The sequence below is a fragment of the Lactuca saligna genome, chromosome 6 (genome assembly GCF_052625555.1).
Source record: "Lactuca saligna cultivar CGN05327 chromosome 6, ASM5262555v1, whole genome shotgun sequence".
Taxonomy (NCBI): domain Eukaryota; kingdom Viridiplantae; phylum Streptophyta; class Magnoliopsida; order Asterales; family Asteraceae; genus Lactuca; species Lactuca saligna.
Window position 1 is genome coordinate 99,237,969 of NC_136422.1, and position 10,306 is coordinate 99,248,274.

Consider the following 10,306-nt stretch of genomic DNA (forward strand, 5'->3'; position numbering starts at 1 on the left):
ATAGGCAAAAGAGCTATGCCGACAAAAGACGTAAACCCTTGGAATTTCAGATTGGCAATCGGGTACTACTGAAGGTCTCACCCTGGAAGGGAATGATACGCTTTGGAAAGCATGGGAAGCTAAATCCTAGGTACATTGGACCCTTCGAAATCATTTCAAGGATTGGTCCAGTAGCCTACAAACTCCGACTTCCAATTGAGCTTAACAAAGTACATCCAGTATTCCACGTATCAAACCTGAAGAAGTGTCTGTCCGACGAAACACTTGTAATTCCACTCGATGAGATCGAATTAAATGAAATTCTTAACTTTGTGGAAGAACCCGTCGAGATCATGGATAGGGAAGTTAAACGAACTAAACAGAGTCGCATCCCAATAGTAAAGGTCCGATGGAATGCTAAGAGGCGACCTGAGTTCACGTGGGAACGAGAAGATCAAATGCAACAGAAGTATCCACATCTCTTCCCCAGCCCCTAAGACTCTTCTTTTGTATTAAAATTTCGGGACAAAATTCCATCTAACGGGGGGAAGATGTAACAACCCGTTATTTCAAGTCAGTAAAAATCGAGTCCTGTAACCTCTTTAAGAAAGGAAATAGAATATCATCGAAAAATGAAGTATTCAAAAACTCTATTTGGAGTACACTATGTGGTAGTTATCGTCTTAAGGTTTCCAAACATATAAATAACACAAAAATCCGAGTTATAACGAAGAAGTTATGCTCATTCTAAGTTTTCCGACTAAAACCTGCAATGCGAAGTTGCGTAAAAACGCAAAGTTTGAATAAAACACTTTCCGACCATAGGTGTCTAAATTAAAGTTGTAGATATCGTTAAACTTCAGACATGCATAAAAAGAACGCTCAAATCGGACATCGTATGAATAAGTTATGAATTTTTAAAGAAATTCCTTAATCACGTCATTTTAATAAATAAATAATAAAAATAATTCCGGAATTTGCCAACGAAATCTAAATGAAAGTTGTAGATCGTAGTCTCACCTTCGCGGGGATATAAAGAACGTCAAAAACGGAGTTCGTATGAAGGAGATATGAATTTTCGAAGTTTGATAATTAATTTATATATATTTTTTTATAAAACTTCGGTATTATCTGAAGGGGAGTCAGCGTCCTCATCCGAGGTACGCGCTGCGTACTCCTGTACGCCCCGCGTACCCGAGGAACTTGGCCTCAAACCGTCCACGTCGCCCTATGCGAGGCACCCGACCCGACCCGTCCCATCCGACCCGACTGCCTGAGCCGTCCCATCCGAGGCCGAGGCAGTCGAGGCTTCGGTCACGCATGACGTATGCGTACGCGCTGCGTACGAGCGTACGCCCCACGTACGTGGCCGCTCAGGCCCCCCTATAAATAGCATGCGAGGGTTCCCAGGAAAATGGCCCATTCTCTCTCCTTTTTCTTGCGTTTTACCTCGTTTTCCGTGCTCGCACTACCCCGAAGCCCTGGTCATTTTGTGCAAGTCTCGAAGGTCGATTTTTCTCCCGAGGAATCCCAAGATTTCCGAGGAAAATCCATTTCCCGAGACGAAACTCTGCCCGGTTATCCATCTTGCTATCTTCAAACTTTCAAGTGAGTTCATACCCCTTTCAAACACACTTTAAATACATTTTAAATGCTTTTATACTCTTTTAGGGGGGAATACAAGTAAACATACGGTTATTATCGTGTATTTTATAAAGTTTCACTTCACTTGTTTTATCGAATAAATCACTTGGAACTCATTACTATTATGGAAAACTCTTGTCATACTTTGCGTGCATCAGACATTATACAAAGTATATAATGATTTCAAGGTAACTTTCGTTGTTAAGTCGTTTTATACAGTCGAAAAACTTATGATTTTGCTTTGTCAAACATTGTGAAAAAGGATAAACTTTGCATACAAAACAATCACTTTAATATAAACTTAATTGAGAATCCATGAGACGTGTACATCTTCAAACGTTACTTTTCTTTATTAGAAAGTAATGCTGCAAGTCCTGTCTATAACCAGAGTCTCCCGTTCGGAGAACGTGTCAAATGTGTATAGATCTATATGGAAAGTCATGATCCCGCGCCCTGACTGTTAGCTACAGTCCGTCTTTTGGGGTGACAGTTGTCATAACGCTACGACGCCTGAAGAACGTCATTACATGCATATTATGTTTAGTATGGTTATAAAACTCATCGGATATACAATTATGATGGTATTATGCTTTTATGAACGAGTAGCTATTAAAACTATCCTTCATCTAATAAATGCGATCTTCGTATAGTTTTACTATATAAAACTATGACACAACATTTGAGAACGTCGGTTTCTTGCAATTTTCAGTCATAGAGACTGCCATTTATGTTAGGAAAATAAGGGTTTCTCCTGCATACAAACCAAACAACTAATAGGAAAATAAGGGATTTTCCTGGTGTAATTATTTACAACTTATAACACGAACATTTATATGCATTTCATACTTTTATAAGAAAATAAGGGTTTTTCTTGGAAAACACAACAACTCGTATCTCAACCATTAGGGAAAATATGGGATTTTCTGGATCTAATACATTCACTTTCAACACAACAAATCACAACTCTTTACATTTGAAATGCTGCGTTTTCTGGAAAATATACACCCATTTTGGAATAGCATCCAATTCTTCTAAACAACTTATGAACTCACCAACTTAATTGTTGACACTTTTTCTTTGAAATAACTTGTATTCTTAGGGAACCGCTAAGCAGGTTTGGGAATCAACTTTTGGGATTAACGCGCTGGCGTTAATTACTTCTTTTGGATGATGTTTATGTATTTATTTTTTTGAACATGTAATGAATACAATTATGTAAACATCTTGGAAACTTTACTATATATGGTGGTGTGTACTTTCCTTTCTATGAACTGTTATGATACTGAATATGATGTCCTCCGCCCCCGAACTTTTCCGCCGTTTTGGTTTGGGGGTGTGACATCTTCCATGCGTTCGCTCATATAGCAGAAGTTCCCCATCCTCACCCGAAGGTGGATAGGGAGCTTATAGACTATTACCTGAGGACTGCTCAACCTCAGTACCAAACTAGGAGCGCACTGAAGATAACCAACGTTCGGGTACTCAAGCCTGTTCGTGAAGGTAACTTTGTTAATATCAGATTCAAGGTCTTGAGGGGATCTGAAAAATCTGAGCACTCTATCTCTCTGGCTGATCTTCCCAACCTCAACCCTCATGATTGGATCATTCTGCACAACATTCTTCTTGTCAATGAAGCTGAATATGGTCCGGTCATAGACCATTTCAAGAGAATGTTTGTTTGCTATATTTTGGAGGTGGCTAAGCTTGATCAAGAGATTGCTAATATCCTGAGGAAGAAGCCCATCATCACTCCAGTGGGTTCTGCTAGCGACATAAACCGAATGAAGATGGGAAAGATTGACCCGAAACAGAACTCAGTCATGTTCACTAGATCAGAAGGCCAGAAATGCCTGTTTGCTTTGGCTGACAAACATCTTTACACAAATACTTGTCTAGAGCATGTTCTGGGTATAATCAATCGTTGCAAGCAGAACACGGATAGTGACAAAAAGTACTTCAATGATATGATAAACTGGTACACTCACTTCCGTCAAACACTTCTTGCCATCATCCCCTGCCTGCTCAAGACAGTCACGAAAGCCAGTGCTGTGGGGACAAGCAAGCTGGAGTGAAGTCTTGCCTCAATTGACGCAAAGGGGGAGATTGTTGGGTTATTGGTGTTGCTTCTTGGGCTCGCTTCCTAGTTCATTCTTTGTACGGTATGGGCCTGTCCATCCATATCTTATTTTCTAGGGTTTGTGTATTTATAGATGCTTGCATGCATCTTTTACGTAACCGATTGATTGGGGTTTTACGGTGTAATTATATAAGTTATCTTTTTGTAACCCTAGAATCCTCTACAGTGGAAGTTCTTCATCATGCTCTGCTGAGGATTGTTTATTAATCATTCGACACCTTTTGATCCATTTGCTTGTTCTTATTGTTTATCTGGTTATTTCTCTACCTGTTTCATAGATCTAATCGATCTTCAAGTTTGTTGTTAAATTTATCATCCATCATTTCTAACCTTTTCCCCACATTATTAGAGCTGGAACATCACTCCACACACCTCATTTCTTTTATCTTACCAAAAGATCAAACACAACTTTCTCTCACTTTCTCTCTCTAAGAATTCAAGAGTTAAGGCTGATCATCAAGATTTCTTACACTCTTGGTAAGTATAATTCATCCTCCTTGTGATGGTTACACTTCATTTTACTGAAATCATTGAATGCATACACAAACTCCATCATTATTGTGTTAGATTCTTGAATCTTCAAATTAATCGTTTAAGTGTTCTTGAGTTGAACACTTCTCTTCTCCAACATCCATCCACCAAAATCATTCAATGTGAGTTCACACCCCTATATTTTAATATTTTCTTAAGTTTTAAAGGGGGGGGGGGGGGGAATACAAGTTAAATCAACAAGAACACAACTAAATTTTTCTAACAACTTTCATCAGAAAATTTGGACTCCATTCACGGACTATTTTTGTCAACTAAAACACTTTAGTTTTCAAAACTGTACAAGGTAGAAGTAGTTCAGGTTCTTAGATTTAATATGGATACTTGCACACTTCCACTCGATTTTTATACAATTTATGGTGATTTTTACAAAACTGCCTATGACTTCAAGAACCAAACTGGACCAGTCTGTGTTTATGGACATTTTCACTTAAGTTGGAGGTCACTAAAAATCATGGGAAAATTGATATACAAACTAGACTCATTTTACAATCTCCCACAATTTACAGATTCTGATTTGGATCTGTTATGAATTTTCTATAAATTTTGTAAGAACAGTAATGAAATCTATTAATAATAAGAGAAATACTAATGATTTCATTTCACCTTGTAACATGTCGAGAAAGGTGTACATCTTTATGTGAATATATGTGATTGCAAATAAATGACATTTTGGTCTTGTGATATAGACATGCATGAGTTAATTAATGGATTTTGATACATATACAAAGGATAACAAATTGTCATGATCAAAGTACATCCATTTCATACAAATATTTGAATAAACTATGTTAAATATAGTTAACATACATTACCACTACTACCCTTGTTTTGTTAAGCTATAATAGGTATAGTTTATAATACGCTACATAACAAACTCATACAAAAAGGGTACATTTATACAAAGATGTATTTTTATTACATTACACGTAAATTCATTAATGACTTTGTCAGACATTCGCATCACATTTACCAATAAGTCTTGTATTGTAACCAGAGTCTCCTGGAGGGAGAGCGTGATAGTTGTATATAGATCTATATTGGGATTGACAAACTCACACCTGAGCTGCATGCAACAGCTAGACCGGCTGGTCTGAGGTGAAAAATGTCATAATATTTCCGACGCCTGAAGAACGTCGTTTTAGGCCAACTAGGTCATAGCATGGTTATAATAACTCACGGAAAGTATTAACAAACATAGGAATTTACGGTTATTTCAATTAAAAGAGTTTATGCTGATTTAGACTTATGTTATTTTCTGTAAGTAAGAACGGTTACTTATACACTTCAGTTTTTGGATATAAGACTACATTACATATCTTAAGGAAAATATCGGATTTTCTGGAACAAACATGACTTTTACAAGAAAAAGGATTTTATCAAGTTTAAAACAAAAGCTTATGAACTCACCAACCTTTGTGTTGACACTTTTTCAAACAACTTGTATTCTCAGGAAGTCACTAAGTAGGTGTTCAAAGTGTATTATGAGGATGGGACGTTATGGCGTCAACATTTCATATTTTGTCAGCCTATGTAATTCATAAAATGATGTAACTCTTTCAACTATATATATATATATATATATATATATATATATATATATGTATATATATATATATATATATATATGTTGGTTGTGTTTGCTTAAATTACTATTACAATTGTGGTTATGATACTATACATGAAATCCTCCACCCCCGGACGTTTCCGCCATCCTTGGTTTGGGGGGTATACCAGACTGGTATCAGAGCACGGTTTATAGTGAATAAAGTATATTAAATGACATAAGGTATGCAAACTATAAACACATTCGGGACTAAATGTCTCTGATTTTAAAACATTTTAACGGGCAATACTTTTAGAAAATAAATATTTTTCTCGTTTAAAAGTATACCTACATGCATTACATACTCGCGTAGTGTCATAACTAGAAGAATATTAATTAAAAGAATAGTAGTCATACACCATGAGTATGCCTTGGTATATGTGAATCAATTCTGGGAGGGATATAGCCTGATCAACTATATCTGTCCGAGGAGTGAGTTACGTATATTAAGCGATAGTCATAGTGGGCAACAAATCTAATAACCTAACTTCACCCTACAAGGAATGCATTAAGGACCAAATCTAAACATTCAAAATATTATAGGAATATTTGTATGATTGCTATAGCACAACATTATTATTAGCAACCGTTGCATGCTACTTACACACTATTCTCGTATAGACGACATGGCAGGATTTCACTTACCAAGGGACCCATACTTTCCCAATCACGGAAATGCTAGATTGTGACAACCCGACAATTTTACACTGTGAAATAGATCCTTATATCTATCATTCACTTGAATTTAGCATCTTTTAGCAGAATGTTGGGTCTGCACGAGTGCTTCAAGCTTAGTATATCATAGATATGGGCCTTAAGAAGGGTTAGGAAGGGTGTTGCATCCCAAAATCCTGCCAATCACACCAAAACAGGTGTGTGCAGCCGCACACTAGAGTGTGCGGCTAGCCAGCCTTACACCCGACCCTATATATAGTAGAGGACCCCTTTCCATTCACTTTTGGCTACACCTTGTCTCTCTCTCTCTACTTTCTCTCTCTAAAAACATCACCCAAGAACACTTAGAAGGCCTCCAAAACGTGAAAAACATCATCTTTCAGCTTGTTATAGAGGTAAAACACTTGAATCAAAGCCTGAAACTCATAGTGTTCTTCGTGTCCTTCACCCCTTGAAGGAGTGCGGCCGCACACCTTCAGCAGGTGGCCGCACACACTCAAAACACCCTCCAAACTGAGGGTATGGCCTCTATAATCGATCTAAGACATAGTTTGACACTTGAAACCCCTCAAAATCGACACATAGGACTCAAACAAGGAGTGTACGGCCGCACACACCCCTTGTACGGCCGCACACTCCAGTGTGCAGCCTCACACGCAAGTCTGGCCACATTCCCTAGCCACACACTCATTTTTATGGCCATACACCCACTATAATACTCATATTTGGTCTTAAACTAGCATAGATCATTAAGTATGGGATGCGGGACACTTAGTCTTGGTGATTTCAAGACCTTAGGGTGATTCCCCATCATGTTTAGTCATGAAACACCCTAACTCTAACTCATATATATGTCAGCATATGATTAATAGGGACAAGTTGCGTTCAGAGCATCCGTTGACACTAAACACTCATATCAATCGCACTGTCAGACTCTGCGTTAAACAATGAGTTCATACCCCTAAATTAACCTTTCAAACGCTTTTAAATGTGTTTATGGGGTGGGGGAATACAAGTTGAATCAAGCAAGTTATAGTACTAATCATATGTGATTTATAAATTGTTGTCAAAAGAATTTTCTACATTTTCAATTTACCTTGCCAGTAAAGTTGTTTCAAATATTTATCAAACTCATATTCATGTTCGATCTTTCTAAAAACTACTTTTCGAAATTTTTAAAATTTATTTTATTTTCCAAATCATATCTACACCAAATATTTATATAAATAAGGATTGAAAGGATTAGGACTAATAACTTACCTTATTTCTTGTTCTTATTTGATTGTGGACTTAGGGTATTAGGTTATCTTTCCGAATGTCGTTGAATTCTTAGTTATATATCATATATTTTTGTGTTGGATATAAACGCCTTCACTACAGTGCAATATCTTCATGTATCAAAGGCATTCAACTAAACAACCATATTTAACTATAATAGGTATAGTTAAGGATTACCACTCATTACTACTGTTACTATGATGCGCACTATGGTGAGTATAATTACAAGACTATATGTGCTATACACTATGTTAAGAGAAAGAGTCACTATAAACTACATCAAGAGAACACTACATAGTACACTAAAAGAATACCCTATACTATACGAGAGGAAATAGTATAATAGAATGTGATGCACTATTTCTCTATACAATCCATCACTATGCGATCGTCGGGTAACCAGCGTCTCCTGGAGAGAGAGCGATCACTACATGTATAGATCTATATGGGATGGATTTTCCCCTACCCGACTGCTAGCTATAGTCCGAGCCTACTATGCCCAGGGATGACAAAACACTACTACACTATTTGTGACCTGGTGGGTCAACTGCTATGCCACTATCACTCAGTATGGTTACATACGAGTTCACATTCAAATCTTAATTAAACACACTAATAATTCTGGGCAAAACAAACTTCGCGAGGTGTATATACATTTAATACTATCCGGAGTTTACATTCATTACTACATTTTACCGACAGTGATGCTGCTAGGGTAAAAACTCTATTCTTTCTTTATATGAATGAGTTTAAAGTATATTATCATTAGTGATGTTTTCACGAGAAAACTATTACATTTTCAAGTAATCAAACTTACAAATAACCTAGTCTTGGTAGAAGACTACTTTTGCTGGAAAATATGCGATTTTCTAGGGATCAAACTATCTTCAAACATTGTTAACAACCATTATACTCTGCGATTTGTAAACACCTTTATACAAGCAATGACACTAAATACTTATGAACTCACCAGCTTTATGCTGATACTCGTTTTCAAAATAACTTGTATTCTCAGGTCAACAATAAACAGGTACTGATGCAACTTTTGTTGAAGATGGAGCACCTATAAGACCCATCTTTTATTTTGTTTATACTTTTGGTGCCTATCAAACTGTATAGAACATGCTTGTATTACAAATATTATATTAATGCAATGGATATTGATGCTTGTTTTTACGCATTTTTATGATAATGTACATGACGTCCTCCACCCCAGAACGTATCCCACCATTGTCGGTTTTGGGGTGTGACAGATTGGTATCAGAGCTTTGTTTATAGTGAATCAAGTATATCAACCCATAAAAGACGTACGAACTATAAACACTTTGGGACTAAAACACTCTGACCACGAATAGATCCTTTTAAATAGTAAAATATTTAACTAAGTATATATATATATATATATATATATATATATATATATATATATATATATATATATATATGTATGCATCCATAAATACAAAGGGTCAGTATCATACTAGAACATAACCAAAGTATTAAGATTGTTGAACAACACAATTTGACTTAGAGACATATGGTCAAATTTGGGTGGATGTAGCCTGATCAACTACATCTTCCTATGAGTGACTAGCATGTGCCTAAGGATGGTTGCGGTGTTGCAACAAGTCTAAAAACTTACCGACACTACTACAAGAACAATTGAACAAGAATACTATAGGAGTATTTTGTGAGAACTAAAAAGGTCATTACTAGTTGGGAAATAGTTACTAAGTGGATACTACGTTACATGTGACTAAGACGTTATAGACTTAGAATTTGTGATCTTTGCTTTACTTCCTGTTCCTTATTTGGTTGTGGATTTAGAGTTAGGGTTGCTTATTCGAAGGTCTATCTTGTTTCGGTCGCATGTAATTGTTGGATAAGGTGTCTAAGTCCATAACTATTTCTGGTATGTACTTGACCCGATCCGGCATGGTCCATTTGGGTTGCATGGCACCATGCAATTGGATAAACTAAATGAGAGAAATAACGCTTGGAGATTATTAATATATTATAAGTTCTAATATATTAATAATATTATTTGATTAGTTTGATCAAGAATTAATTTAGAATTAATTAAGGGATCAAAAGATAACTAATTAAATATATGGGTTGATTAAGTAAATCATCCATATCTTTTATAGTGGGCTAAAAGGCTCCATGGATCATCAAGTTGGGTTCCACCCATAGGATGCTCCATGGATGCTCCATGGGAGTTACAAACCCATGGGTCATGGAAATGAAGAGTCATGACACATTAGGGTTTAACCCTAGATGTGTCAACACTATATAAGTAATATGATCTCCTCCCAAATCGGTTACACTAAGTAATAAGGGGGCTTGGCCGATTTTGAAGAGTGTGTATTCTCTCATAAGTTCTTCCAAGAGCATTTGGTGTTGTGTGAAGCATTTGAGGCATCACCACTTGAGGTGCT